This window comes from Saccopteryx leptura, chromosome 5 (genome assembly GCF_036850995.1).
Source record: "Saccopteryx leptura isolate mSacLep1 chromosome 5, mSacLep1_pri_phased_curated, whole genome shotgun sequence".
Classification (NCBI taxonomy): domain Eukaryota; kingdom Metazoa; phylum Chordata; class Mammalia; order Chiroptera; family Emballonuridae; genus Saccopteryx; species Saccopteryx leptura.
This window is the reverse complement of record NC_089507.1, coordinates 25339874-25366191: the sequence shown is the minus strand read 5'-3', so window position 1 is coordinate 25366191 and position 26318 is coordinate 25339874.

The following is a 26318-nucleotide window of genomic DNA, read 5'->3' as shown; positions in this document are numbered from 1 at the left end:
GCAGCCACACTACTGGGCCTACAGCATGAATGTTGCTTGCCTTTTTTAGTTTAAACTTTCTCTCTTTCTCATTCAGTAATAACAACATTTCCAAATATTTATAGTGAGAGATTCTCATGATTCACAAAGGCACTTAGTTCATAAGTGCCTTATTTAGGGAGATAGTGTAGTCCTTGGTTAACAGATTGAGACTTTGCTTTTTTGGAAGACAAGATTCTGCCTTTAAGATCACACTATTTTTTTTTTCTTATAATATCCCAATATCCACCATATTCCTCCTTCTTTTCTTCAAAAACTTCCCCTCAATGTATCTTCTTTGATCCCATCATCAAAGTGGTATCCTTAGGAGACTGTTACTCTCATTCTGGTCTCATTCAAGCCCTTTCTTTTAATCCCTAGCATCATCACTGTGACTCACTAGATCATAGCCCTGTTCTGAGTCTTTTCCCTGCTGTAGGCAGGCATTGCCCTTTGGGGAAGTGATTTTAAGTGCTTTTTGCCACCTGTAGGCTTTCACTAGCTCTCCTCTATTCCATGCAGTCTCTACCTGATTCTGCTTCGTTATTGTGCTTGGAGATGGCTCTGCAAGATTTGGATGTTTCTTGATTTATACATAAACTTAAGTGTATAGTAAGTAGCCTCCACCCCCAAGTAATCTTTGAGAATCGTTTTCTTTGCTCTCTGACTTCTCTTCTGTGCTGTGCGGTTGTGCAGGAATCTGTGAAGAGGTTCAGAGTCAGGCAGATGCCATTATTCTTCGGGAGCCTTGAAACCCCGGATGGTGTTTCAGCGTGAGTCTTAATTGACTTGGTGTCTCCATCAGAGATTTTATTCTCCCCTGTACATTTTTCAGCTCCTGGCTGTGCTTGTGTTAATACACAAGCTGTCTATCTCTAAACCAAGCATTCTTTCTGGAGTGTCAGTGTTCTTTCATTTACTGTTTAACAGGGAAAAAATTTTAAACCCTTTTCATTGGAACACAGAACATGACTAGCTACTTGCACTATGTCGATTCACATTTGAACACACCATCAAACAATGTAGCAAAAGCTTCCTTTCCCAAAACCATGTGAATGAGAATGAGGGATCCCTTCTTTTTGAATGTCTCTGCTCTGAGCTGGTGGTACTTTCATCCTTGCCTGTGAAGCTGGAGTGTATTTCAGGCTGTTCTTACCCCCTCAGCCTTTGGCAGGGCACATCCTGCAAAACTTTATATATATCAGCTCTCTTTCATTGCTCTCCGTGGAATCATAGTAACCTGAATCCTCATTTGAAATGCAAATGTAATTTAACCATTTATTTCTAATAAAACTATCACTTCCGTAGGCAGTTGGAAAAACATGACAAGTAAAGCATAAAGAAACTGTAATAGTAAAGCTGACTTATTAATGATACTGAGGATGGGCAGAGCTAGCTTGGATATCAGAATGGAAGGCTCTAGATTTCCTTCTCATGGGTCGGATAAGAGAAAAACACGTAGTTGAGATGTAGCTCTCTTGCACTTTCTGTAAGTTTTGGACTGATTCAAAACATGACTATAGACGTCAAGTATCTACTACCTGAGCTCTTATAAGTATAGAATAGAAGAGAGATAGGCTTCTGCAATCATAATGGATAGATTGATTCACTGCTGAGCAACTATTTCAGCAATAATTTGCAAACTTGGTAGAAGAGAATACTATGGAATAATGTGGCTTAAAACTGAATCACCATGAAAGTACTATTTCAATAAGTGGCACTAATTACAAAATAATGGCCATTTATTTTGCAGTCAGATTTATGCTGACAGATAATATTTTATTATTTTTTAAATATACCATCTTATAAATTCTGTTGGCCTGCCAGAACTCCTTGAATTTTATTGGAAATGAGCCTGGGCATTGGTAGCAGGTCTCTGCTTGATAGATGCCAAACCAGGGGACCATCTTAATATAACCTTTTATTATGGCTGTATCAACTACTCTTACTGAAACCTAAAAGCTATATCAATATTTCATCCAAATCTTGATTTCCAAGGGTTTCTAACTAAGTTGTAAAAATACACTTTTTTTTTGACACTGGGAATGTCTTATATCCAGGATGAAAGTTGTTTTTTTTCAATATCTTTGAATTCTTATCTGTTTCAGATAGTTAAAGAATACAACTTTGCTAATCATAATTAAGTATTTAGAAGGTATTTTTATGAATCCTAATGATTAGGAGTAAGAATGTTGTTTTTTTTTTTTTTTTTTTTTTTTTTTTTTTTTTTTTTTTTTTTTTTTTGTTTTTTTTTTTTTTTTTTTTATTTATTATTTTTTTTTTTTATATAATTTTATTTTTTTAATGGGGTGACATCAATAAATCAGGATACATATATTCAAAGATAACAAGTCCAGGTTATCTTGTCGTTCAATTATGTTGCATACCCACCACCCAAAGTCAGATTGTCCTCTGTCACCTTCTATCTTGTTTTCTTTGTGCCCCTCCCCACCCCCTATCCCTCTCCCATTCCCCCCTCCCCCCCCCCGTAACCACCACACTCTTATAAATGTCTCTTAGTTTCACTATTATGTCCCACCTACGTATGGAATAATACAGTTCCTGTTTTTTTCTGATTTACTTATTTCGCTTCGTATCATGTTATCAAGATCCCACCATTTTGCTGTAAATGTTCTGATGTCATCATTTCTTATGGCTGAGTAGTATTCCATAGTGTATATGTGCCACATCTTCTTTATCCAGTCATCTATTGATGGGCTTTTTGGTTGTTTCCATGTCCTGGCCACTGTGAACAATGCTGCAATAAACATGGGGCTGCATGTGTCTTTACGTATCAATGTTTCTGAGTTTTTGGGATATATACCCAGTAGAGGGATTGCTGGGTCATAAGGTAGTTCTATTTTCAGTTTTTTGAGGAACCACCATACTTTCTTCCATAATGGTTGTACTACTTTACATTCCCACCAACAGTGTATGAGGGTTCCTTTTTCTCCACAGCCTCTCCAACATTTGCTGTTACCTGACTTGCTAATAACAGCTAATCGAACAGGTGTGAGGTGGTATCTCATTGCCGTTTTGATTTGCATTTCTCTAATAGCTAAAGAAGATGAGCATCTTTTCATATATCTGTTGGCCATTTGTATTTCTTCCTGGGAGAAGTGTCTATTCATATCCTCTTCCCATTTTTTTATTGGATTGTTTGTTTGTTTGTTGTTGAGTTTTATGAGTTCTTTGTATATTTTGGATATTAGGCCCTTATCTGAGCTGTCGTTTGAAAAAATCATTTCCCATTTAGTTGGCTTTCTGTTTATTTTGTTATCAGTTTCTCTTGCTGAGCAAAAACTTCTTAGTCTGATGTAGTCCCATTCATTAATTTTTGCCTTCACTTCTCTTGCCATTGGAGTCAAATTCATAAAATGCTCTTTAAAACCCAGGTCCCTGAGTTGAGTACCTATGTCTTCTTCTATGTACTTAATTGTTTCAGGTCTTATGTTTAGATCTTTGATCCATTTTGAGTTAATTTTTGTACAGGGGGAGAGACTGTAGTCCAGTTTCATTCTTTTGCATGTGGCTTTCCAGTTTTCCCAGCACCATTTATTGAAGAGGCTTTCTTTTCTCCATTGTGTGTTGTTGGCCCCTTTATCAAAAATTATTTGACTATATATATGTGGTTTTATTTCTGGACTTTCTATTCTGTTCCATTGGTCTGAGTGTCTATTTTTCTGCCAATACCATGCTGTTTTGATTGTCGTGGCCCTATAATAGAGTTTGAAGTCAGGTATTGAAATGCCCCCAGCTTCATTCTTTTTCTTTAGGATTGCTTTGGCTATTCGGGGTTTTTTATAGTTCCATATAAATCTGATGATTTTTTGCTCTATTTCTTTAAAAAATGTCATTGGAAGTTTGATGGGAATTGCATTAAATTTGTATATTGCTTTGGGTAATATAGCCATCTTGATTATATTTATTCTTCCTAGCCAAGAACAAGGTATATTCTTCCATCTCATTATATCTTTTTCGATTTCCCTTAACAATGGTTTATAGTTTTCATTATATAAGTCCTTTACATTCTTTGTTATGTTTATTCCTAAGTATTTTATTTTTTTTGTTGCAATCGTGAAGGGGATTGTTCTTTTGAGTTCCTTCTCAGTTGTTTCATTGTTGGCATATAGAAAGGCTATTGACTTCTGTATGTTAATTTTGTATCCTGCGACCTTACTGTATTGGCTTATTGTTTCTAGTAGTCTTTTTGTGGATTCTTTGGGGTTTTCGATGTATAGGATCATATCATCTGCAAAAAGTGATACCTTTACTTCTTCTTTTCCGATATGGATGCCTTTTATTTCTTTGTCTTGTCTGATTGCTCTGGCTAGAACCTCTAGTACCACATTAAATAAGAGTGGAGAGAGTGGACAACCCTGTCTTGTTCCTGATTTAAGGGGGAAAGCCTTCAGTTTAGTGCCATTTAATATGATGTTAGCTGATGGTTTATCATATATGGCCTTTATCATGTTGAGATATTTTCCTTCTATACCCATTTTGTTGAGAGTCTTAAACATAAAATTGTGCTGTATTTTATCAAAAGCCTTTTCTGCGTCTATTGATAAGATCATGTGGTTTTTGTTCTTTGTTTTGTTGATATGGTGTATTACATTAACCGTTTTACGTATGTTGAACCATCCTTGAGATTCTGGGATGAATCCCACTTGATCATGATGTATTATTTTTTTAATATGTTGTTGTATTCGATTTGCTAGTATTTTGTTTAGTATTTTAGCATCTGTATTCATTAGAGATATTGGTCTGTAGTTTTCTTTTTTTGTGCCATCCTTGCCTGGTTTTGGTATGAGGGTTATGTTGGCTTCGTAAAATGTGTTTGGAAGTATTGCTTCTTCTTCAATTTTTTGGAAGACTTTGAGTAGAATAGGAACCAAGTCTTCTTTGAATGTTTGATAAAATTCGCTGGTATAGCCGTCTGGGCCTGGACTTTTATTTTTGGGGAGGTTTTTAATGGTTTTTTCTATTTCTTCTCTACTGATAGGTCTGTTTAGGCTTTCTGCTTCTTCTTGACTCAGTCTAGGAAGGTTGTATTTTTCTAGGAATTTATCCATTTCTTCTAGGTTGTTGAATTTAGTGGCATAAAGTTTTTCATAGTATTCTACAATAATTCTTTGTATATCTACGGTGTCCGTGGTGATTTCTCCTCTTTCATTTTGGATTTTGTTTATATGAGTTCTTTCTCTTTTTTCCTTGGTAAGTCTTGCCAAGGGTTTGTCAATTTTGTTGATCTTTTCAAAGAACCAGCTCCTTGTTCTATTAATTTTTTCTATAGTTTTTCTGTTCTCTAATTCATTTATTTCTGCTCTGATTTTTATTATCTCCTTTCTTCGGCTGGTTTTGGGTTGTCTTTGTTCTTCTTTTTCTAGTTCCTTAAGGTGGGAAGTTAAGTGGTTCACTTGGGCTCTCTCTTGTTTGTTCATATATGCCTGAAGTGATATGAACTTCCCTCTTATCACTGCTTTTGCTGCATCCCATAGATTCTGATATGTCGTATTGTCATTTTCATTAGTCTGTATATATCTTTTGATCTCTGCACTTATTTCTTCTTTGACCCATTCATTTTTTAAAAGTATGTTGTTTAGTTTCCACATTTTTGTGGGATTTTTTTCCTCTTTTTTGCAGTTGAATTCTAGTTTCAAGGCTTTATGATCAGAAAATATGCTTGGTACAACTTCAATTTTTCTGAATTTGCTGATGTTGTTTTTGTGGCCCAACATATGGTCAATTCTTGAGAATGATCCATGTACACTGGAGAAAAATGTATACTCAGTCACTTTGGGATGAAATGTCCTGTAGATGTCTATCATATCCAGGTGCTCTAGTGTTTTGTTTAAGGCCACTATGTCTTTGTTGATTCTCTGTTTGGATGACCGATCTAGAGCCGTCAGCGGTGTATTGAGGTCTCCAAGTATGATTGTGTTTTTGTCAGTTTTTGTTTTAAGATCAATAAGTAGCTGTCTTATATATTTTGGTGCTCCTTGGTTTGGTGCATATATATTAAGAATTGTTATGTCTTCTTGATTCAGTGTCCCCTTAGCCATTATGAAATGGCCATTTTTGTCTCTGAGTACTTTTCCTGCCTTGTAGTCAGCATTATCCGATATGAGTATTGCTACACCTGCTTTTTTTTGGATGTTATTTGCTTGGAGTATTGTTTTCCAGCCTTTCACTTTGAATTTGTTTTTATCCTTGTTACTTAGATGAGTTTCCTGTAGGCAGCATACAGTTGGATTTTCTTTTTTAATCCATTCTGCTACTCTGTGCCTTTTTATTGGTGAGTTTAATCCGTTTACATTTAGTGTAATTATTGATACTTGTGGGTTCCCTATTGCCATTTTATATCTTGCTTTCTGTTAGTTTTGTGTCTTGTTTGATCCTTCTCTTTTGTTTTTCTATCTTTTGTTTTTATTTGGTTGTATTCCATACATCTTTCCACTGTTGCTATCTTTTTTATCTCATGTGCTTCTGTGGTGGTTTTTTCAATGGTGGTTACCTTTGAATAATGAAAAGGGTCCCTACCCTGTTCATTGTAGCGAACTATTTTGTGAGTACTTTTGCACTCCATCGTCCTTTGCTACTGTTAATCTCCATCTTCTCCCCCTCTTTCTTTTTGTTGTTGTCACAGTTTAAATTTGGTTTTATTGTGTTCTTCTTGGAGCTTTTACTTGTGGCTCTGTTTTTTTTTGTTCTTTGTATCTGATTGGAGAACCCCCTTTAGTAATTCCTGGAGTGGGGGTTTTCTGATGATAAATTCCCTCATCTTTTCTGTATCTGTGAATGTTTTTATTTCTCCTTCATATTTGAAGGATAGCTTTGATGGGTATAGTATTCGTGGCTGAAAGTTCCTCTCTTTCAGGACTTTAAATATTGGGGTCCATTCTCTTCTAGCTTGTAGAGTTTCTGCTGAGAAATCTGATGATAATCTAATGGGCCTTCCTTTATATGTTGTATTCTTCTTTTCCCTGGCTGCCTTGAGAATTTTTTCTTTGCTGTTGGTTTGTGTCAATTTCATTATGATATGCCTTGGAGTAGGTTTGTTGGGGTTAAGAAAACTTGGAGTTCTGTTTGCTTCTTGAACTTGAGGCTTTAGTTCTTTCCACAGGCTTGGGAAGTTCTCATCTATTATTTGTTTGAGTATGTTCTCCATTCCATTTTCTCTCTCTTCTCCCTCTGATATACCTATTATTCTTATGTTATTCTTTTTGATGGAGTCAGATAATTCTTGTAGGGCTATCTCATTTTTTTTAATTTTTGAGTCTCTTTCTTCTTCTCTCTGTTGTGCCTCAAGTTGCTTGTCTTCTATTTCACTAATCCTCTCTTCTATCTGACCTGTTCTATTAGCTAAGCTTGTTACTTCGTTTTTCAGCTCGTGAATTGAGTTTTTCATCTCTGTTTGATTTGTTTTTATAGTTTCAATTTCCTTGGACATATATTCTTTGTGTTCATTGAGTTGTTTTCTGAGCTCCCTAAATTGCCTTTCTGTGTTTTCTTGTATATCTCGGAGGATTTTTAGGATTTCTATCTTGAATTCTCTGTCATTTAGCTCCAAGGTTTCCAATATATTAAATTTTTTCTCCATAGATTTTTCCTCATCTAGCTGTGTTACCTCTCTTTCTTTTGTATCCATGATATTCGATTTTCTCTTCCTTAATGGCATCTGAGGGTGGTTTTGTTGATAGTATTAATGAGATTTAATAAAGAATAAAAAGTTTAAAAAAAAATAATAAAAAAAATCGAAAAAAGTTGTTTTTTTTTTTTTAAAAAAATTAAGAATGAAATAAAGAAAAATAAAATAAAATAAAAATTAAAAAAAAAAAAAAAAAAAAAAAAAAGGAAATTATTCCCCCCCTCCTTTTTTCCTCTCCTCTCCTCTCCCCTCTTTCTTGTTAAAATCTTGTGGTGGACTGTGAATTATAACAAACAATGCCTGTGATGGAGGGCCTGAATTGGGGTAAAGTAATAAAGGGGCAAACAAAACAAAACAAAACAAAAAAAAAAAAAAAAAAAAAGAAAAAAGAAGAAAAAAAAAAAAAAAGAGCGTATGGACCCACAAAAAGCAAATAAGGAAAAAATTTGGGTCAAGAATAAAATGATTTGCTTTTAGGTGTTGGTTGTCTAAGAGTTATGATGAGAGGATTAAGAGGAAAACGGAAAAATGGGGGGACAAATTAAAAAATTACTATTGTATTTAGTGGAACAAGAACTAGATAATATGGAGAGCCAGGGATGGGAGCACTGCTAGTGAGTTAAAAAGGTGAAGTAAAAACCCCCCAGAATGCCACAAACATAAGTTTGAGTCCCAGATAAGATAATTTGTTTGTTATTGAGGTTTGAGTGAGAGGAGATGTAAAGGAGAAAGGAAGAAACTAATATAGAGGGAGAAAAGAAAGAGAGAGAGAGAGAAAAAAAAGAGGGAACCACTAAAAGAAGAAAAAAGAAAGGGGAGAGAGAGAGAGAGTTAAGGGTTTTGGAGTGCAACCCTCATAGAGAGAAAGGAAGAGAAGAGAAAAGATAATGGGAGATGTAACACTTATGGGTAGTGTAGTTCAAGGAGAGGAGAGAGTAAGACCGGTAGAGAGTTAATCGGCCAAATTGGAGGAGGAAAAAAAAAGTATCAAGAATGAAGATAAGAGAAACAAACGAACAAATATAATAAAATGGGATAGGTTATAAAGTCTGCAGATTATTCTTGATTTTGAGAGGTTATCTTCTTGCTTTTTCTTTTCTCTCCCTCTTCCTGGTCGGTGACTCTGTACCCCGGGTTTTGCCCCTTTGCCACGCTCAGGTGGAGGTTTGCAGTTGATAAGTCTCTATGGCAATGTCATGTATTGTGCTTTAGTCTCGTTGGCAGTCTAGGCTATTAGCATTTATAGGCTCCGACAGTGAGAGAGTCCGTGTTCCTAGAGCCTTTCTCCTAGTCTTTCCTTCCTCAATTAGTAGCCTGATAATCCAGCTATGGGGTTGCTGCTGCCTCTGCCTGGATAGTAAGAGGCTCAAAGAGCTGGCAACTCCCCACTCTATTTCCACTCAGCACAGGGCTCTGGGTAAGGCTCAGTCAGTCAGAGCTGCTAGCATAATCAGGCGGGCTTTCCGGCCATTCAAAGACCTCTGGCTCTGCCACTCTGTCCGGTAACACAAGCGGGTGCCCACTTCCGGGGCGCTTGGAGGAAACTCTCACTCACTGGCTGCGCGCACAGACCAGGATATCCGGCCAGCAGTCTCACGCTCTGAGTGAAACCCCCAACCGCAGGGAAAAGTTGCAGCGTTGGAATTGAGTCTCGCTCCGTCCCCGTGCGCGGCTTTTGCAAGGCGCTGGGGCGGCCCGAGATTCCGCTTTCGGCCCACACAAAGGCCCCTGACTCTGCTCCTCTATGCGATAACACGAGCGCGCACTGCCGGGGCACTCGGAGGAATCGCTCACTCCTTATCTGCGCGCGCAAACCAGGATATGAAACACCCTCTGGCACGGAAAATCTCCACCGTTGGAATTAGTTCTCACTCCCTCTCGTGCGTGGCTTTCCCAGGGCGCTGGGGCTGCCCAGAGACTCTGCCCTCGGCCCACAGAAAGGCCTCTGACCCTGCCTCTCCGTGAGGCAACACGGGCACTGACTCCCGGGGCCTAGGAAGAAATCTCTCGCCCACTAACTGCGCACCAGCCAGGAGACCGGGTAAAATGGCCGCGCCGCTTGTCTTTCTTTGTTTGGGTTTGGCGCGAGTGTTAGCTTGTATTGCCCGGGTTGCCACAGGATCAGATTTTCCTCGGCTTGGATCTCCGTGCCACAGCCTGGTTCGGCCGTTTGTTTCACGGCCTGGATGTATTCACCCCCTTTGCCCGCCTCAGTTTCTATATTCACAGTTACCAGAGAAAGCCGCCCTGTTTAGGTTAGTGAGGAAGGCGGAGCATTTCTTACTCCCTATTTCCTTCGGGGTTTGGTTATATATTTAGCCAATTTTTCACTCAATCATACCTTTGGGTGTATTGCGAAGCATCTGGAAGCTCCAAGTATAGGTTTTTCTGTTTCTGGTTGAAGATCTTGTTGAGTTTTGGGGGAGATTTTCCGGTATCGCTTCCTACCCCGCCATTACTCTGACGTCATCTCCAGAATGTTGTTTTTGATAAGATTTATATTGCTAGTGTTGTATCTTATTTTCTTTATTTTGAACAAAAAAATAAAAAATCTCCTTTTTTTAAATTTATTTTTAATTTTTATTTATTCATTTTAGAGAAGAGGGAGAGAGAGAGAGAGAGAGAAAGGGGAAGGAGCAGTAAGCATCAACTCCCATATATGCCTTGACCAGACAAGTGCAGGGTTTTGAACTGGCGACCTCAGTGTTCCAAGGTCGACGCTTTATCCACTGCGCCACCACAGGTCAGGCAAAGAATCTCCTTTAATGCATGCTTGTTTGTAATGCTTGATTTGGTACAAGGTAGTCTCCAGAGAATTCTAGAGAAATTTCTGCAAAAGCAAGGCCTATGAAGCTGAGACTATAAAAGAAAAGGGATTAAGTTTTTGTTTGATTGTTTGTTTCTTAATAGAAGCTTATTATTTTCCCATTTATTGATACTTGTGCAATTTTTTGGTTTTTTTTATTTTTATTTTTTATTTTTCTGAAGTTGGAAACAGTGAGGCAGTCAGACAGACTCCTGCATGAGCCTGACTGGGATCCACCCAGCATGCCCACCAGGGGGCGATGCTCAGCCCATCTGGGGTGTCGCTCTGTTGCAACCAGAGCCATTCTAGCGCCTGAGGCAGAGACCACAGAGCCATCCTCAGCGCCCGGGCCAACTTTGCTCCAATGGAGCCTTGGCTGCGGGAGGGGAAGAGAGAGACAGAGAGGAAAAAGAGGGGGAGGGGTGGAGAAGCAGATGGGCACTTCTCCTGTGTGCCCTGGCCAGGAATCGAATCCGGGACTCCTGCATGCCAGGCCAACGCTCTACCACTGAGCCAACCGGCCAGGGCCACTTGTGCAATTTTGATAGATGTTTTCCCTTATGTTTCATTAAGGAGTCCTTCAATGCTACTTTTCCAAAGACTGTGTTTTCAGTTTGTCCTTGCTATGCCCTTGAAAATTACTTTTCTGTGAAAATTAAAGAAACATAAAAGCCATCAATGCAGTTATTAAATATCTTTAAAGTGCCCTTTATGAAGAATGATTTCAAAGGTCTTTGATTCTTGTGCACAGAGGAATGGAAAGAGCATTGTACTACCAATGGGGCCGAAATGGATGCCAAGCTTGACATAGTCACTTTCCAAAACATAAGACAGAAATTTCCATGCTTTCTCTTTGTATTATGCATTTTTAGTCTTTCTTTCTAAAGGAGTCTTCATTATTATGTTAACAAGGATAAGTCTCATATCATTTGAGTACTTATTATGTTGTAAGCTTTATGCTAATTAGTGATATTTTTTCATGTAACACCTACATCATTAAATCTAGTACATGATATTATTTTCATGTTCTGATGGAGAAATTGAGTCTTCATTGGACTTAGTTAATAAGTAAGCTGGCTAACTAGTAAACTCTGACCTAAGAGTTTAAATTCTTGCCCATTGATGTTAGTGGCAACATAAATAATATAATTTCATAATATGGATTATTAGTTACTCTAAGCCTCCATTTCCTCATTTGAAAAATGAAAACAATTTCTTAGGGTTATGTTTTCAAACTTAAGAAAGCAAAATACATAACATATTTGGCGAAATGTCTGACACATTGTAGTCCTTAATAAATATTACTTTCCTGGTTATATTAACAGAAGATAATGGATGCTCTGTTTTCCCCTAGTATTATATTTTATTTCAGAAAAAATAGTATAGAATTTAAAAATTGTATTCTTATACATCATCTTAATTTGTTTTTTATTGAAACCTTAAATTGACATCACTTACCAATGTGGAAACAGAGGCGCAAAAAACTCAGTTAATAGTTCTCAGATTAACACTTGACTCCTAAGAATTTTAGTCAGTACCCCTTCTATTCTTCTTGAAGGTTCATGCCTTAGTAATGTGGTTTCAGAAGAACCTAAGTCACTTTTACAGACTGTTGTTTTGCCATCTAGTTTATGACTCATAGGGTAAATGTGTGTAACTTAAAGTTGGAAGCACTAATACTTTCCAAACCAGTTGATAAATCAACTCTAATCATAATGTACCCTCGCAACATGTCAGGTTCTTAGCAAAGATGATGCATTTAGAGGCCCCTATTTATTTCCTGTGGCAATGATAACAGGGCCAAGAATCCTTATATGATACCCTGAGGTTGACTGGAAATGACATTAGGGAGCACAGAACGGGGGCAGAGAAAATGAGTCAAGTCGAAATATGAGCATGAACATGCCCTTGCCTCCTCCTCAGTTGTACAGGGATTGTGTTAAATATTTCATCATTGTGTGGATTGTGACTGTAGATTATTCAGATGCCTTTAGCAGATCGAGCAAATCTCTACCTCTCTGTAGTTAGCTGATATTTTGCTGTCTTTTATTATTATTATTAGGAATGGAGATGGAATCTGTCAAAAAATTTTTGTTCCTATTGACATGATTGTGTGTTTCTATTTTCTTCTTCTTTTGGGATAACTTGGTAATCAGCTAAGTGGCTCTGATCACCAAATTCTAATGTGGAAGGGGGGATTTCCCTACACCAACAAGCAATTCTCCTGACATTAGCAGGGTGGCTGAGTGTTCAACTCAATTTAACTCAGTTCTGACAATATCTGCTCAAAGTATAGCATCCAGTTCCCCAGGCTAACGGATCATCAGCCCATAAGACTGTTGCTCTCTTTACACTTCATATGCCAGTCATAAACCCAGATGACAACCTGGGCTTCTGACCAACTGGCTATAGATTGGGGTTCCTACAACCCCCTGTATGGGTTTGATTAACTTGTTAGATTCCCTTGCAGAAACAGACAAATAGAAAAGATGAATCAGACAAGGTGTGGGGAAAGGGTATGAAGTTCTCACACCCTCTCCAGGCATGCAGATCTCCCCAAATCTCCATATGTTCATCAACCCAGAACCTCTCAGAACCTTGTCCTCTTAGGTTTTTATTGAGGCATTGTTACATAGATATGGTTGATAAAGTCAGTTTCCACTGGCAGTTGATCCAACCTCCAGCTCATCTCTTCTCCCAGCTATCAGGGGTCTGGAATTAAAAGTTCCAATTCTCGCCCTGACTGGTTGGCTCAGTGGTAGAGCATTGGCCCAGCATGTGGATATCCTGGGTTTGATTCCAGACAGGGCACACAGGACAAGCACCCATCAGCTTCTCCCCCTCTCCTCCTCTCTGTTCTCTCTCTCTCTTTCTACCCCTCCTGCAACCATGGCTCGATTGAAGCAAGTTGGTCCCTGGGCACTGAGGATGCCTCTATGGCCTCCAGGTCAGGTGCTAAGAAAAGCTCAGTTGGAGCAACAGAGCAATGGCCCCAGATGGGCCAAGCATCATCCCCTACTGGGCTGCCAGGTGGATTCCAGTAGGGGAGCATGCGGGAGGCTGTCTCTGCCTCCCTTCCTCTCACTGAATTAAAAAAAAAAAAAGATTCCAACTCTCTAATCACAGAGTTGTGGCCTCTGGCAACCAAACCTGGTTTTTAAAGTGCTTTCCAAAAGTCTCCATGTTAACATAACAAAAGACACTTTTTCTCTCAAAACTTAGGAAATTCTACAGGTTTTAGGAGCTCTGCACCAGAAACATATCACACTTTCATTGTTTAAACAATTGTCTTCCATTCTAGACCTGAAAAATCTTTGACATGAATGTCCTTATCTGTCTTAATGGTTTCTCCAACACAGTGCTTGGCACTCAGGAAATATTGGTTGACCGATTTAATGCAGAAGAATGAGAACTGGAAATATTAAAAGATAACATGGATATTGAGCTTAAGTATGGAAAAATAATTTGACACATTAGCTGAATTATGGAAGTCAAGAGACAAAGATTATTTATACATGTGGTAGAGAGTGTTATCTTTGTTAAACTAGTAGGTATTATTCAGGAATATTTTTCAATACTTTGAAACTGTAATCTGTTTAAATCCGATATAAAACTGCTCATTTACTTTCATGCAGATAAATTATCTTGGGAACTTGATTACTTTCTTTTTTCTGTTACAAAAGCATGGTGCCAACAGTGGCACATTTTCTATGAATTCAATTAGACTACTATTTTTTAGCATAGAATTAAAATTTACAATGTGACAGATACTAGTAAATCAATAAAAATAGGTGGCATTTCAGAGAAAGCTAGCCGTCCTTATGCTTAATAAGATTTCGTTGTTGTATCAGAATTTAAGGACATGATAATGTATCATAAGTATGATAATAAAGCATTTATAATAACCTGCTAATGCTTACGTATATTACTTTCTCTTGTGAGGACAAGCAGTTTTCAAATGTTCTGTGTATTTTAATAATCTCTAATGAATAGAACATTTTCTGGACTTAAACTTTAGTTTCTAACTGTCATAAAAAGAAAAAAAAATGTCCTTTGCTTTTCCGGGTTGCAGGAAGGTTGTGTTTCGATGCCTTCTTCACTAAGAGCTTATAAGACTTTTTACTTCTGGGAACCTTCAAAGAAGATAATATCAGCTAAGGTTTCAAGCCAGATTTTATGGCCCCCATGATCTTTAACTCTTGTCACAGTAGTTTAAAATGTTGAAAGAAAGAAGGTGAGATGCTGGAGAGGTGACAGATGGTACGTGGGGGAAAAAGAGCACAGAAACAGAGCTCCTGCAAGAAAGTAAATGGTTCTGAAAAAAGTTCTGAGAAGTTTATGGGGTGCCACATGACCTTCTACCTTAATTCCGAATGTGAGAAGAAAAGCACAGCCATTGGCCTTTACTGCATGGTCTCTGAACCATTGTCTTCGAACAGCAGGCATTCTGAATTTGTACTTATATATTAATAATGACAGTTTCACTTATTTATTACAAAGACAGAATTTTAATGTTTTTATCATAAATGAAATAAAAACAGTAATTTATATATATATATACATGAATATACACATATATATTTATATGGATACTGTATCTGATGAGTGGTCAGTATTTTTTGGTAGTTGGAAAAGAGCCATTTAAAAGTTGCTAAAATTTTTTTGTCTCTAAGAGTTAAAATGTTTGCAGCAGAATTACTGGGCTTAAGTTTCACATTTTTTTTTCTGAGGCAATATCAATAGGCTTCAGATTAAAGTGCTAAGTGTTTCATTATGAATCTAAAACAGGTACATCCTTATTAGGACTACCTTTATCCTTGTATAATTTGATAATTATTCTCTCGATGTGTTTTGTATATGTGTGTGAGTATGTGTTTATTTTTCAGCAAAACTGGTCTATGGGAAATCAGGAGCAGAAACTGTCTGGAGAGCCTAATAGGCTAATGTCTCCCTCAGGCTGATATCGAGGTCTACAGAGAAACAGAGCAGGCAGTCCATTTGCACAGAAGCTCGGCATATAAATGAGCCAAGTTTGGGCAATGAACTGTTGATTATGATCATGGCCTCATTTAGGCTGTGGAGGTGCAGTGCACATTTTAATAAGGAACTATAAGGGGAGGAGGGATCTTGAGAAGAAACTAGTGTAAGATGACAAACATGCTTCTAGGGCAGCGGCACTGTGCTCTCGAGCCAGCTGAGCTAACAATGGGCCATTAGGAGCGAATTGCCGAAGAAATTCCTCATTATTTCCCAGAAATTTAATGGAGAAGAGATTTGAATTTAAATGTTTGATTTTGCACAATCACTTGATGTAGGCTCTGATTATTGTTATTTGGTTATTAAAGATAACCCTATATACTCAGGTATAATTTGGATATATGTTGCTATCTCTAGCTCTGTCTCTATTTCTGTCTCTATCTCTCTCTACCAAACAGTTCATTTAGAGCAGCCTTATAAAAGTATATATTATCATAGAGGCATCAAATTTCAGGATGAAATGGAATTTAACGGCCAACTAGTCCAATTGGGTCCCTGATATTAGATTGAATCCCTTCTCTAATGGCTTGTTCGAGTGGTTCTAAACCCATACCTGGACAGGGATGTCATTAGCTATTGAAGAAATATATCTCCAATCCACTGGTGATACTGCATATTGTACATTGACCCAGATTTGTCTTTTGGAGACTCCACATATTTATCCTACCTCTCAGGGCCATGCAGAGACATCATTTGATGTTATTCGAAATGACCTGTCATGACCCACTTCTTTTTAATAGCCTATATATCTTGAATTTCCCAAACTATTTCTCATGGCAGAGTACATTTTATCCATTTCTTATTTTACAACAACATACTTTTATCTGCTTATTAAATTCCTCTTTTTAAATGCTGTATCTAGCAAAACAAAATAAACCATGTACAAATAAAACCATGCTAACCTCATCATGGCTTTTAGAGTCACATTTTTATTAAAATAATGTAATATAATAACAACGTGTTTAGAAACATTTGTGATGGACAATCTGAAGGGCTCTGACTCTCTGTGTTCTTGTATATGTCAGAATTTAATTTCCAGGTACTAAGAACTATGTTAACTGTTTTACCTGCCTTTATAATCAGTTCTATAACTTACAAATTATTTGCTCATTCATTAGGGCAAATTAAGATAAAGTAAAATGGTGTAACTTTCCCATGTAACTTTTACATGGCCAGAGTGTAAGTCAGGTTTTAAAGGCTGATGCTTTTGGCTACAAAGCCCATGCCCCCAAATGTTTACAGAAAGCTGTGGGAGTGTGATATAACAGTGCTAGATAGTGCTTCAATCTCAGTGGGTCCCCATCTTGATTTTAGATATCCTGGGGCTGGGGTATAATCATCGTGTGTGCTGTAGGCAATGCCTGATTTGTTTGTGCTACTCTCAAATAGTTTGGTATTACTATGCAGAGTTTTATGTTAGCAACGTCATACTTTACAATTCAGTGGAAGATATGTTTAGGAACCCCGCAGAATTCCATTGATTGGTAAATGGGTATGGGAAGCTCTTCAAGCACCTAACGCTCTTGTTGCCGGTGGAGATAATTTGTCTCTTGGTCAGCATGTAGTTCTTTCTCAAACAAAGGAACTTCCGATGCTAGCAACCTCATGTTCAAAATGAACAAACTTGCAGTGCAGGGGACAATACTCCATGTTCTCTTGTTCAGGTTGTTTATGAGAATGCAAAGTCACAGATAATATAGGGAAAAGGTGGATGAGTAAAGGGTTGGGTTTTATATAGAATACAGCACAAGGCAGAGTGTATATAAAGCACAGTAAGAACCAGACTGTCACCAGGACTCATTACAATGCCAAGATGTTTGCCAGGAATTCATTGCAATTTGTCAACAATGATAACAATGGTCTGTATTTTTTATTGTTGCTGTTTGTTTGTTTGTTGTCTAGTCAGCTATAGGAGTGATTTTCCAGAACACTTCATAGCACATTTTAGAGTGGGGTTTCAGGAACCAGGGGACCTCATTCATGTTAGCTCCCCAACGTCACTCCCACTTTTATAGTTCAATTTAACATCTATTTGTTTCTGTATTTATACATTCCACAAGTGTTTATTTAGTGACTTAACATACTCAAGATAACATACTAAATGAGTTAGCCCTTATTCTTTTATTTAATGGCTTTTTTTTTAAACCAAATGAACTTTTATTTCTTTTTAAATTTTTACTTATTGATTTGAGAGAGAGAGAGCAGGAGAGAGAGAGAGAAACATCAATCCTGGATGTGTTCTGACTGAAGATTGAGCCGGCAACCTCTGCGTTTCCGGACGACATTCTAACCAACTGAGCTATCCCGGGCAGCCCCTGTTCTTAAGTAGCTTCGAGTCAACTGTAGGAGAAAGTGCATCTATTGGGGCACTTTTAACTGTAATCAACAAATTTGTTTTTTATAGTTCACTTAGTGTGTCTCATGGATTCAAGATGAAAAATATTGCTGCAGCTTTGGAACAATAGGAATAAGCCATTGTTAGAACATAGTGTCTCTAGAGTCTTCTCTCTGTGTATGCTTTGTTTATCTCTCTTCCTCCCTCTCTCTTACTCTGGGTCTCTATCTTCCTCTTTCTTCTCTCTTCCTTCTCCTATCTTCTAGCTTTATCTTATGACTTGGTAGAGGGTTCAACAAACTATTTTTGAAAAGAACTAGGTTGTAAATATCTGAGGCTTCGTGGGCATAGCATGCCTCTTGCAGTGTTTGATGTCTGCCACAGCATGAAGCACCCCTGGAAAATATAACATAAATAAATGAGTGTTGCTGTGTTTCAGTGACTGTTTATTTATGGACAGAGCAATTACAGTTTAATATAATTTTTTCCTGACATGAAATATTTGTGTCCTTTTGATTGTCAAGTATTTTCTTAAATTTTCATCAATTGCTCTATGTAGCAAAATGTATGGCCACTGTAAGTTCCTAAGCCTTATATCTTACAACATAAATCAAAATTATTTCTAAGATTCCTGACTAAAAATGCACTGGAGGTTCAAGGACACGTACAAAATGAGCTCACCTCGAACAAACATTGGATGTGAACAGGTAGTTACTGGTGAGAAAGATGGGGTGTGTTTCCAGATAAGTGTAACATCTACCAATGTGAACATTGTGCCAAAATTCACCTTTTAAAAGTTAAGTAGCTATTTCAATGCAGCTACTTGGAGAGATCACAATTAGATAGGCACGAAGTGAATCTTTCTCTCTCTCTTTCTAACAGTAAAGCAAGAAGAAACATTAGCCCAAAATGGTATGATGTATCATATAACCAGGGAAATTATGGTATTACCTGTTCAACAATCTTATCTATAGGTGGAGCTGTGGAGTTTGCTAAAGACAAGCCTAAAGAAAGAATCAGATAAAAGACCTTTACAGCCCTCCTGTGCTACGCCTAGGAGTTTGAGCTTTCTCCAAAGTCATGATGCTCATGGGTTGAATTGTGTCCCCCCAAAGATGTTACAATCCTAAACCCAGCACCTGTAAATATGACCTTATTTGGAAAATAGAGTTTTTGTAGATGACCAAGTGAAGATGAGATCATTAGGGTGGGCCAATATGGCGGGGTATGCTTATATAAAGGGGACATTTAGACATGGATAGCATCCATAGAGGAAAGCTGACATGTAGAAGAAGGACTTCTATCCACAAGCTAAGGGACAACTGAGGCCACCAGAGCAAGGAGTGAGGCGATAGTCCCGGAACAGGTGCTCCGTTCTAGTGCTCAGAAAGAATCAACCCTGCTGACACCTGATTTCAGACTTCTAGCCTTCTGAATTGTGAGGCCAAAAATGTCTGTTATAGTTCCCCAGTCTGTGGTACTTTGTCTGACAGCCCCAGGAAACTAATAAAGACAGTAATAGAAGAAAGGACACTCTCTTCTGAATTTCTGCTGTGTACAGGTCACTGATATTGTTGATAATGAGAAAACTGATATCCAGTTCTTACTCTGAGATTAAAGGCAGCCATTTGAAATCCTTAAAGATAGATAAGAAATGATTTAGCACTGTGAATCTGGGACAGGTATCAGAGGACCAGGCAGCAGAAATCAAAACTGTTCACTTCAGCATTTTCTCTCCCATTAGAATGTGCTGGATTTGTGACTTTTCTGGAAGCCGCCAGAACTGTATTACTGTCGAGTTGTGTATTAGATTCACCACACAGCCCACTATTAATTCTATGTTCAAGGAAAATGGGACTATAGGAGCCTTTAATATTTGTTTGTCATTGTTGTCACTGTTTTCCTTTTTATTGTTTTTGCCATCAGGGACTCTGCTTTTTGTGTGTGTGCCAATTCTCTCTTAATTTTCTTAAAAAATAATAATTATGGACCTTCGAGTTATGAAAACAGGTTAAAATTATTATTATCTGTCATATGTGTTCAATATGGATGCCAACCTTTCCCTGAAGCCGGTCTTTCTGGATATCTCACTGGCATTGCTACCAAGTTAGTGTTTACTTAAGTCGTAAGCATCAGAATTATGTTTACTTAATGACTGCCAACTTGAGTCCATTAAAAAAATAATTCAGAGTAAATGTGTATGTTAAGGAAGAAACAATGATCATAGCACCATCTTAAAGACTAACATATTCAAATTGTAGAATTTCAAACTAGCTCCCAATATTTTGTTCCAAAAAACCCCACAAAACTTATTCTCTCATAAATATTACATTAAGAGATTGTGTAATAGATTTAAATAATTTTTTTTGTCTAAAAGAAGCTATTGAGAATAGTAAGTTAGTTTCAGGTGAAGTGGAATAATCTGTCAAATTTGGGGATGGAGTGACATATCTATTAGAAGAGGGAAAAGAACTGAAGTATCACTCCTACAGAATGGTGCATGTGCACCGTGATCTGACATCACCCTCTGGCTTCTCGGATCAGCTGGAATTAAGTGAGGGTACTGGATAAAGCAGAGGAGTCAGGGCAGGAGAGCCTGGATGCAGAGGAGACAGAGGCAATGGATTGTTCATGAGGGTGGATATCTTCTGACTGGGATGGGAGGAGGGTTAAGCATATGATGGAATCATGAGGAAATTTACTTTGGAGTCTGCAATTACTTATCTACAGATTTTGCTGCCAAAAATTCATAATATCTCCATTTGGGTATCTTTCCATCAAGAGGTAGAGTCTATTTATCTTCTTTTTGTATTTGTGATATGCTTCGATCAATAGATTGTAGCCAAAGTTTTATTTTGCAAGTAGTTCTGGGTTCAGCCCTTCAAAGACCTGTAAATTACTACTTTTGCTTTCTCTTAATTTAGTTGTCATGTCATAAAGATGTCTAGACGTCTTTTTTTTTTTTCTGGAGACAGAGAGACCATGGATAAAGGCCATGGAGGCTGAAGTATCTCGCTGGTGGAGAGAGATGGAGTGGAGGAGAACAGAGTCACCCTAGTCAGCCATAGCACTAAGGCTCCAGAGATGGGACAGAGGCCTCGTTCCACCTTCCACCTAATCCTGCTAAGCTTTAGTGACTGCACCTAATTCCATGGGGAGAGATCAGTTTAGTCAACCTGAAGAAGGGTGAGAAATAGCCAGTCATTGTTGATTTAAGCCACTGAGGTTTAGAATGATTTGTTCTGCAGCAAATCACATTTCCTACACTGAGGTTGAAGAATTATGAGCAATTTCTTTGTGGCAGAGAAAATATTAACAGAAGTAAGATGTCTGGAATAGTGATGGATAATGGAAAATCATGTTTTCTTCCTTGAAAGGAAACGTGAATAGCATAATCAGCCTGACTTTAAGCCCTCCTTACTTGCTCAGCCTCAGGGCAGGTGAAGTGAATTATACTTTGAGTTTGGAAGGAGAAACAAAGTCACTTCTAACCCAGTTCCTTTTCTCTTGGAATGAATCCTTTGTGTCAGTTCTTCTCTTCTCATCCATCACGTAAGCCTTAAAGGGGATAATTCCCACTAGAAATGGTCGCTCCTTTTTTGTACTGCTGTCATTGGGTGATGGCATCTGTCTCTATCTGAGGTCTGGTATCAGGAAGACAACTGCCTTGAATATATAAACCCTACTCCTCAACATCAGCCCCATCAGAGAATGTTTGGTTCCCATTCATCAGCGTTCTTGTTCAACCCTCAGTCAGTTAGAAGTTGGAGGGGAGGAGCCATCCCACTTGCTGGGCTGCGTAAAGGTTGATGCTATTAACTGCAAATCTGAGAATGGTGTTTTAGGCATCATTATTTTTTTAAATTGTCTTAAAATTTTGTAAATAAAATTTTTATAACTTGTTTATTCCTTTTAACTATTTCATTCAAGGATGTATTTAGTTTTATAAACTATTGATGTCCATGTATTTAAAAATTATCTGCAGTGACTAAAATGATCGATTTGGTCACTTAGCTTTGAAATGCATTTGAAATCACATTTTCTGATTATATGGAAAGTCTTAGTTGTTCAAAGGAGAGTAAAATATGGCAAGGCATGTATCATTTTAAAGCAGATACTTTTGCAAAAAGTTAAAATTTTGCTGTATACTTGGATACAAGTATATGGAGTAGGAATCAAAATGCCTAACTCTTTTATTGTTTTTCTCTTTTCATTTTCTTTTTTTTTTTTGTATTTTTCTGAAGCTGGAAACGGGGAGAGACAGTCAGACAGACTCCCACATGCACCCGACCGGGATCCACCTGGCACGCCCACCAGGGGCGAAGCTCTGCCCACCAGGGGGCGATGCTCTGCCCCTCCGGTGCGTCGCTCTGCCGCGACCAGAGCCACTCCAGCGCCTGGGGCAGAGGCCAAGGAGCCATCCCCAGCACCCGGGCCATCTTTGCTCCAATGGAGCCTTGGCTGCGGGAGGGAAAGAGAGAGACAGAGAGGAAAGGGGGGGGGGTGGAGAAGCAAATGGGCGCCTCTCCTATGTGCCCTGGCCGGGAATCGAACCCGGGTCCCCCACATGCCAGGCCGCTGAGCCAACCGGCCAGGGCTCTCTTTTCATTTTCTTTCCATTCCTGAATTTCCTCATGTAATCAGTACAGAAATATATAACTCTCCAAGTACTTGTGAACATGAACAATGAATAAATATATGGAAAATACTGTGAAAAGAATCACAACTATTAAAATACAAGGTGTTAGTTATTATGTTCTTGCAAATATGTATCATTTTGTCTTTTGGGGAGTTAGCTGTTTTAAGGCTAACTCTAGGCTAAGTGAAACTTTGAAATGCTTTTCTATTTGGAACACAAGAAAACAATTACTACAATTCCATCAGGAGTTAAAATGAAGGTTGAGTTATGATGATTACCAAATGCAATAGACTTTTCTGTGGTTGTTTTGCTGTCAGCTCAAATTTTTAAGTACTATATAATACCCTGCTCTCCTAGACCTATGGCTGCACAGGTGACCACTATTCCCTGATTAAAGTTAAAAAACCACAGCACCCTTAACAGGTCATAAATCATCTCATTCATAAAAGGTAAAGATTACAACCAGGTTACAACCTCATCACTTTTATGGATGACCGTTTCTGATTAGGCAAAGCATACAACAGGTATATTTTCTGAGCCTGACAGAATGCCTCCGGTTCACAATGGTGCATCTGTCATTTTCCTTCTCAAACATCTGTCAGGCAAAAGTATTAAATCAACATGAATCATTTTGTATAATAGAACCAAAATCACTGTTATAGAATATAATTTTGGGATTGATTTCCCTGCTTTGCAAATAAACCACTTGACTTCATGTTCATGGTTATATAACAGCAGGAGATTATTATCTTCTGACAAAATTCTATGTTATTGACATTATCTCTAAATGATCCCTTGATAGGATACATAAAATTTAATATATATTCAATTTAAAAGGATTTCATCAATACCATACTGACATATATCTATTTTCTATTTATTTTACAGCCAGCATTTGAATCCAAACATAATATTTGTTTCTGTGATGTTTACTTCTTGCTGAAGTCATGTATCAAATATAATCCTGATGAAAATTTTGATCTAAACGCATAGACTTTGACACCAAATGGCTTAATAAATTCTGATCCTAGTAGTGTGACGTTAGAGAGGGTGCATGCTATCTGATTGAGTTTACTAATCTGTAAAATGTGGGTAATAATAATAATGTTCAATTCATAGATGTTGCCTGGATTGAATGAGTTCATACATTTCACATGCTTAAAACAATGGCTGGCATATAGTCAGAGCAATATGACTAACACTTATTTTACAGCATTCACCCTTTCGTGTTTTTAAATTTAAATTATTTTTTAATTTAAATATAGTTGGTGTATGGCTAGTCACTGCTCCCATCGCAGCCATTCATATGCAGGTTCTCACTGAATTGAGAAAGACTGTAAAGAAATAGTGGAGCCAAAAAACGGTGGGCTATTCCTTTATTAAAGTCTCTCACCGGCAGAAGAGCAAACACACAGGGAAGACCACTTCCCTCTCATTCAGAGCTCTTAAAACCCTGATGCATTCTTTGGTTCCACAACCAGGAGTACCTTCTCCAGTTCCTCCTAGAATCAAAGACCTCCAACAGTCTCAGGAGGACTCCCAAAGCCCCTCAGCTCTGGTTCCACCTCTGCATTCCTTCTTTGCTTCTACAAAACTGACTTCTTCAGTGCCGCGGACCAGCGCGGCTCCTAATAATGGTGCGGAATTAAGGAAACACACTTGTCAAAACAAAAACGATGGGACCGGGAGGACTCTTCAAAATGCCTGGTAGTATCTGAGTGCCCCATAGCCCCAGTTCGCTTTATTATATAACCATATGCAAATCAAGGACCCTGATACAAGGTTGCACATCCAAGGCTAAGTCAGGAACTTTCCCTAGGCATAAAACAGGATGCATTAGTGAAATCTACCGACATTGGAAAACAAACAAAGTGTCAGAAGAAGGGCATGTATATTGCTTCCAGCAACACAAGGAAGCAAGTGGAGTGGGTGCAAATAGCGTCATAGCCAATATGGACATGTGGGGGGAGGGAGAACTTAGCCTTTTGCTAAGCCTCGAATCTAAAATGGCTTTTTGCCATTTATGGTCCACAACACTTCAGCACTCTGCATTCTCTCCACTCTCCCTGCAAAACTGCCTGGGCCCTCAAAGACCCCTCCTCTAGCAAACATTAGCAAAACTATGGCTTCTCCCAAGCAGAAATGCAATCCGCAATTTGCAAGTAACTGCCCTGCTCTGAGGGCGAGCACACACACTTGGCTGCCCAGCACCATTTTTAACAATAAAAGTGAGCAAACTCAAAAAACACAAATTTTACAAACTCATTTGCCCAACTGTTGGTATACAATCTTATATTGGTTATATTTGTTTCAGGAGTCCAAATCAAATACAGTGATTTGACATTTTTGTACCTTACAATTTGATCACTTTGCTAATTTTAGTAATCATCTGTCACCATGTAACTTATGATATTATTGACTATATTCTTGTTGGGCAAATGAGTTTGTAAAATTGTGTTTTCTGAGTTTGCTCACTTTTATTGTTAAAAATGGCGCTGGGAGCCCTGGCCGATTGGCTCAGTGGTAGAACGTCGGCCTGGCGTGTATTGTAGAAGTCCCGGGTTCGATTCCCGGACAAGGCACACGGGAGAGGCGCCCATTTGCTTCTCCACCCCTCCCCTCTCCTTCCTTTCTGTCTCTCTCTTCCCCTCTCGCAGCCGAGGCTCCATTGGAGCAAAGATGGCCCAGGCACTGGGGATGGCTCCTTGGCCTCTGCCCCAGGCGCTAGAGTGGCTCTGGTCGCGGCAGAGCGACGCCCGGGAGGGGCAGCGCATCGCCCCCTGGTGGGCGTGCCAGGTGGATCCCGGTCGGGCGCATGCGGGAGTCTGTCTGACTGTCTCTCCCGGTTTCTAGCTTCAGAAAAATACAAAAAAAAAAAAAAAAAAATGGTGCTGGGCAGCCACATGTGTGTGCTCACCCTCAGAGCAGGGCAGTTGATTGCAAATTGTGGATTGCATTCCTGCTTGGGAGGGGCCATTGTTTTGCTAATGTTTGCTAGAGGAGGCCTTTCCTGCTAAAAAAGTTTTAAGAGAAGAAGAAGGAGAGTAAGGGAAAAAACCAAGATGGCAGGGTGCTGAAGAAGAAGCCAGTTTGTGCAGAGAGGAGAAGGGAGAAGGTGTGCAGATGGGGAACCAGAGGTGACTGAGACTAATGGGGTCCTTTGATTCTAGGAAAAACCGGACGTGTCAGGGTTTTGGAGATCTGTGTGTGTTTACTTGCCTGCCTGTATGAGGCTAGAATAAGGGAATGGCCCACAAGTTTTAGGCTCCACTGCTTCTTTACCATCTATCTGAATCTAATGGGTACCTGCATGTGAATGGCCATGATGGCAGTGGCCACTGGCCTTACAATTCTGAATTCATTTTTTATTCCTTTCTTGGTTCAGTGGCCTAGAACAACATGTTTAAATTTGCTGACCCACTGTGTGTTAAAAATATTTATACATTCTACCTTTCTGTTGTTAGGGGTATTAAGTATGGCAATATTTGTAAGTTATATTTTAAAATAGTATAGAAAAATATCTCTGACTTAAATGATCCAGCATAATTTTTGTTAAGCCAAATTCGGAGGGACCCAAAACATGAAAGACAGGAACAAGGTCCGTCGTTTACACATCAAAGCTTTATTGTCTAGCTTGGCCAAGCGGCGGCAGCTCCAACAAAAATGTCAGGGAGAGTGCGCCGGCCCTTTGTTCTACCTAGTTTTTATAGTTTTGTAAGTGGGAAGTACAGAAGCAAAAATTGTAATTAGGAGCCCCTTACCACTATTGGTTATAGTCATATGTCCTTTAACATGATAGGACCATGTTCAATTTGCAAATCATGCATCATTTTGG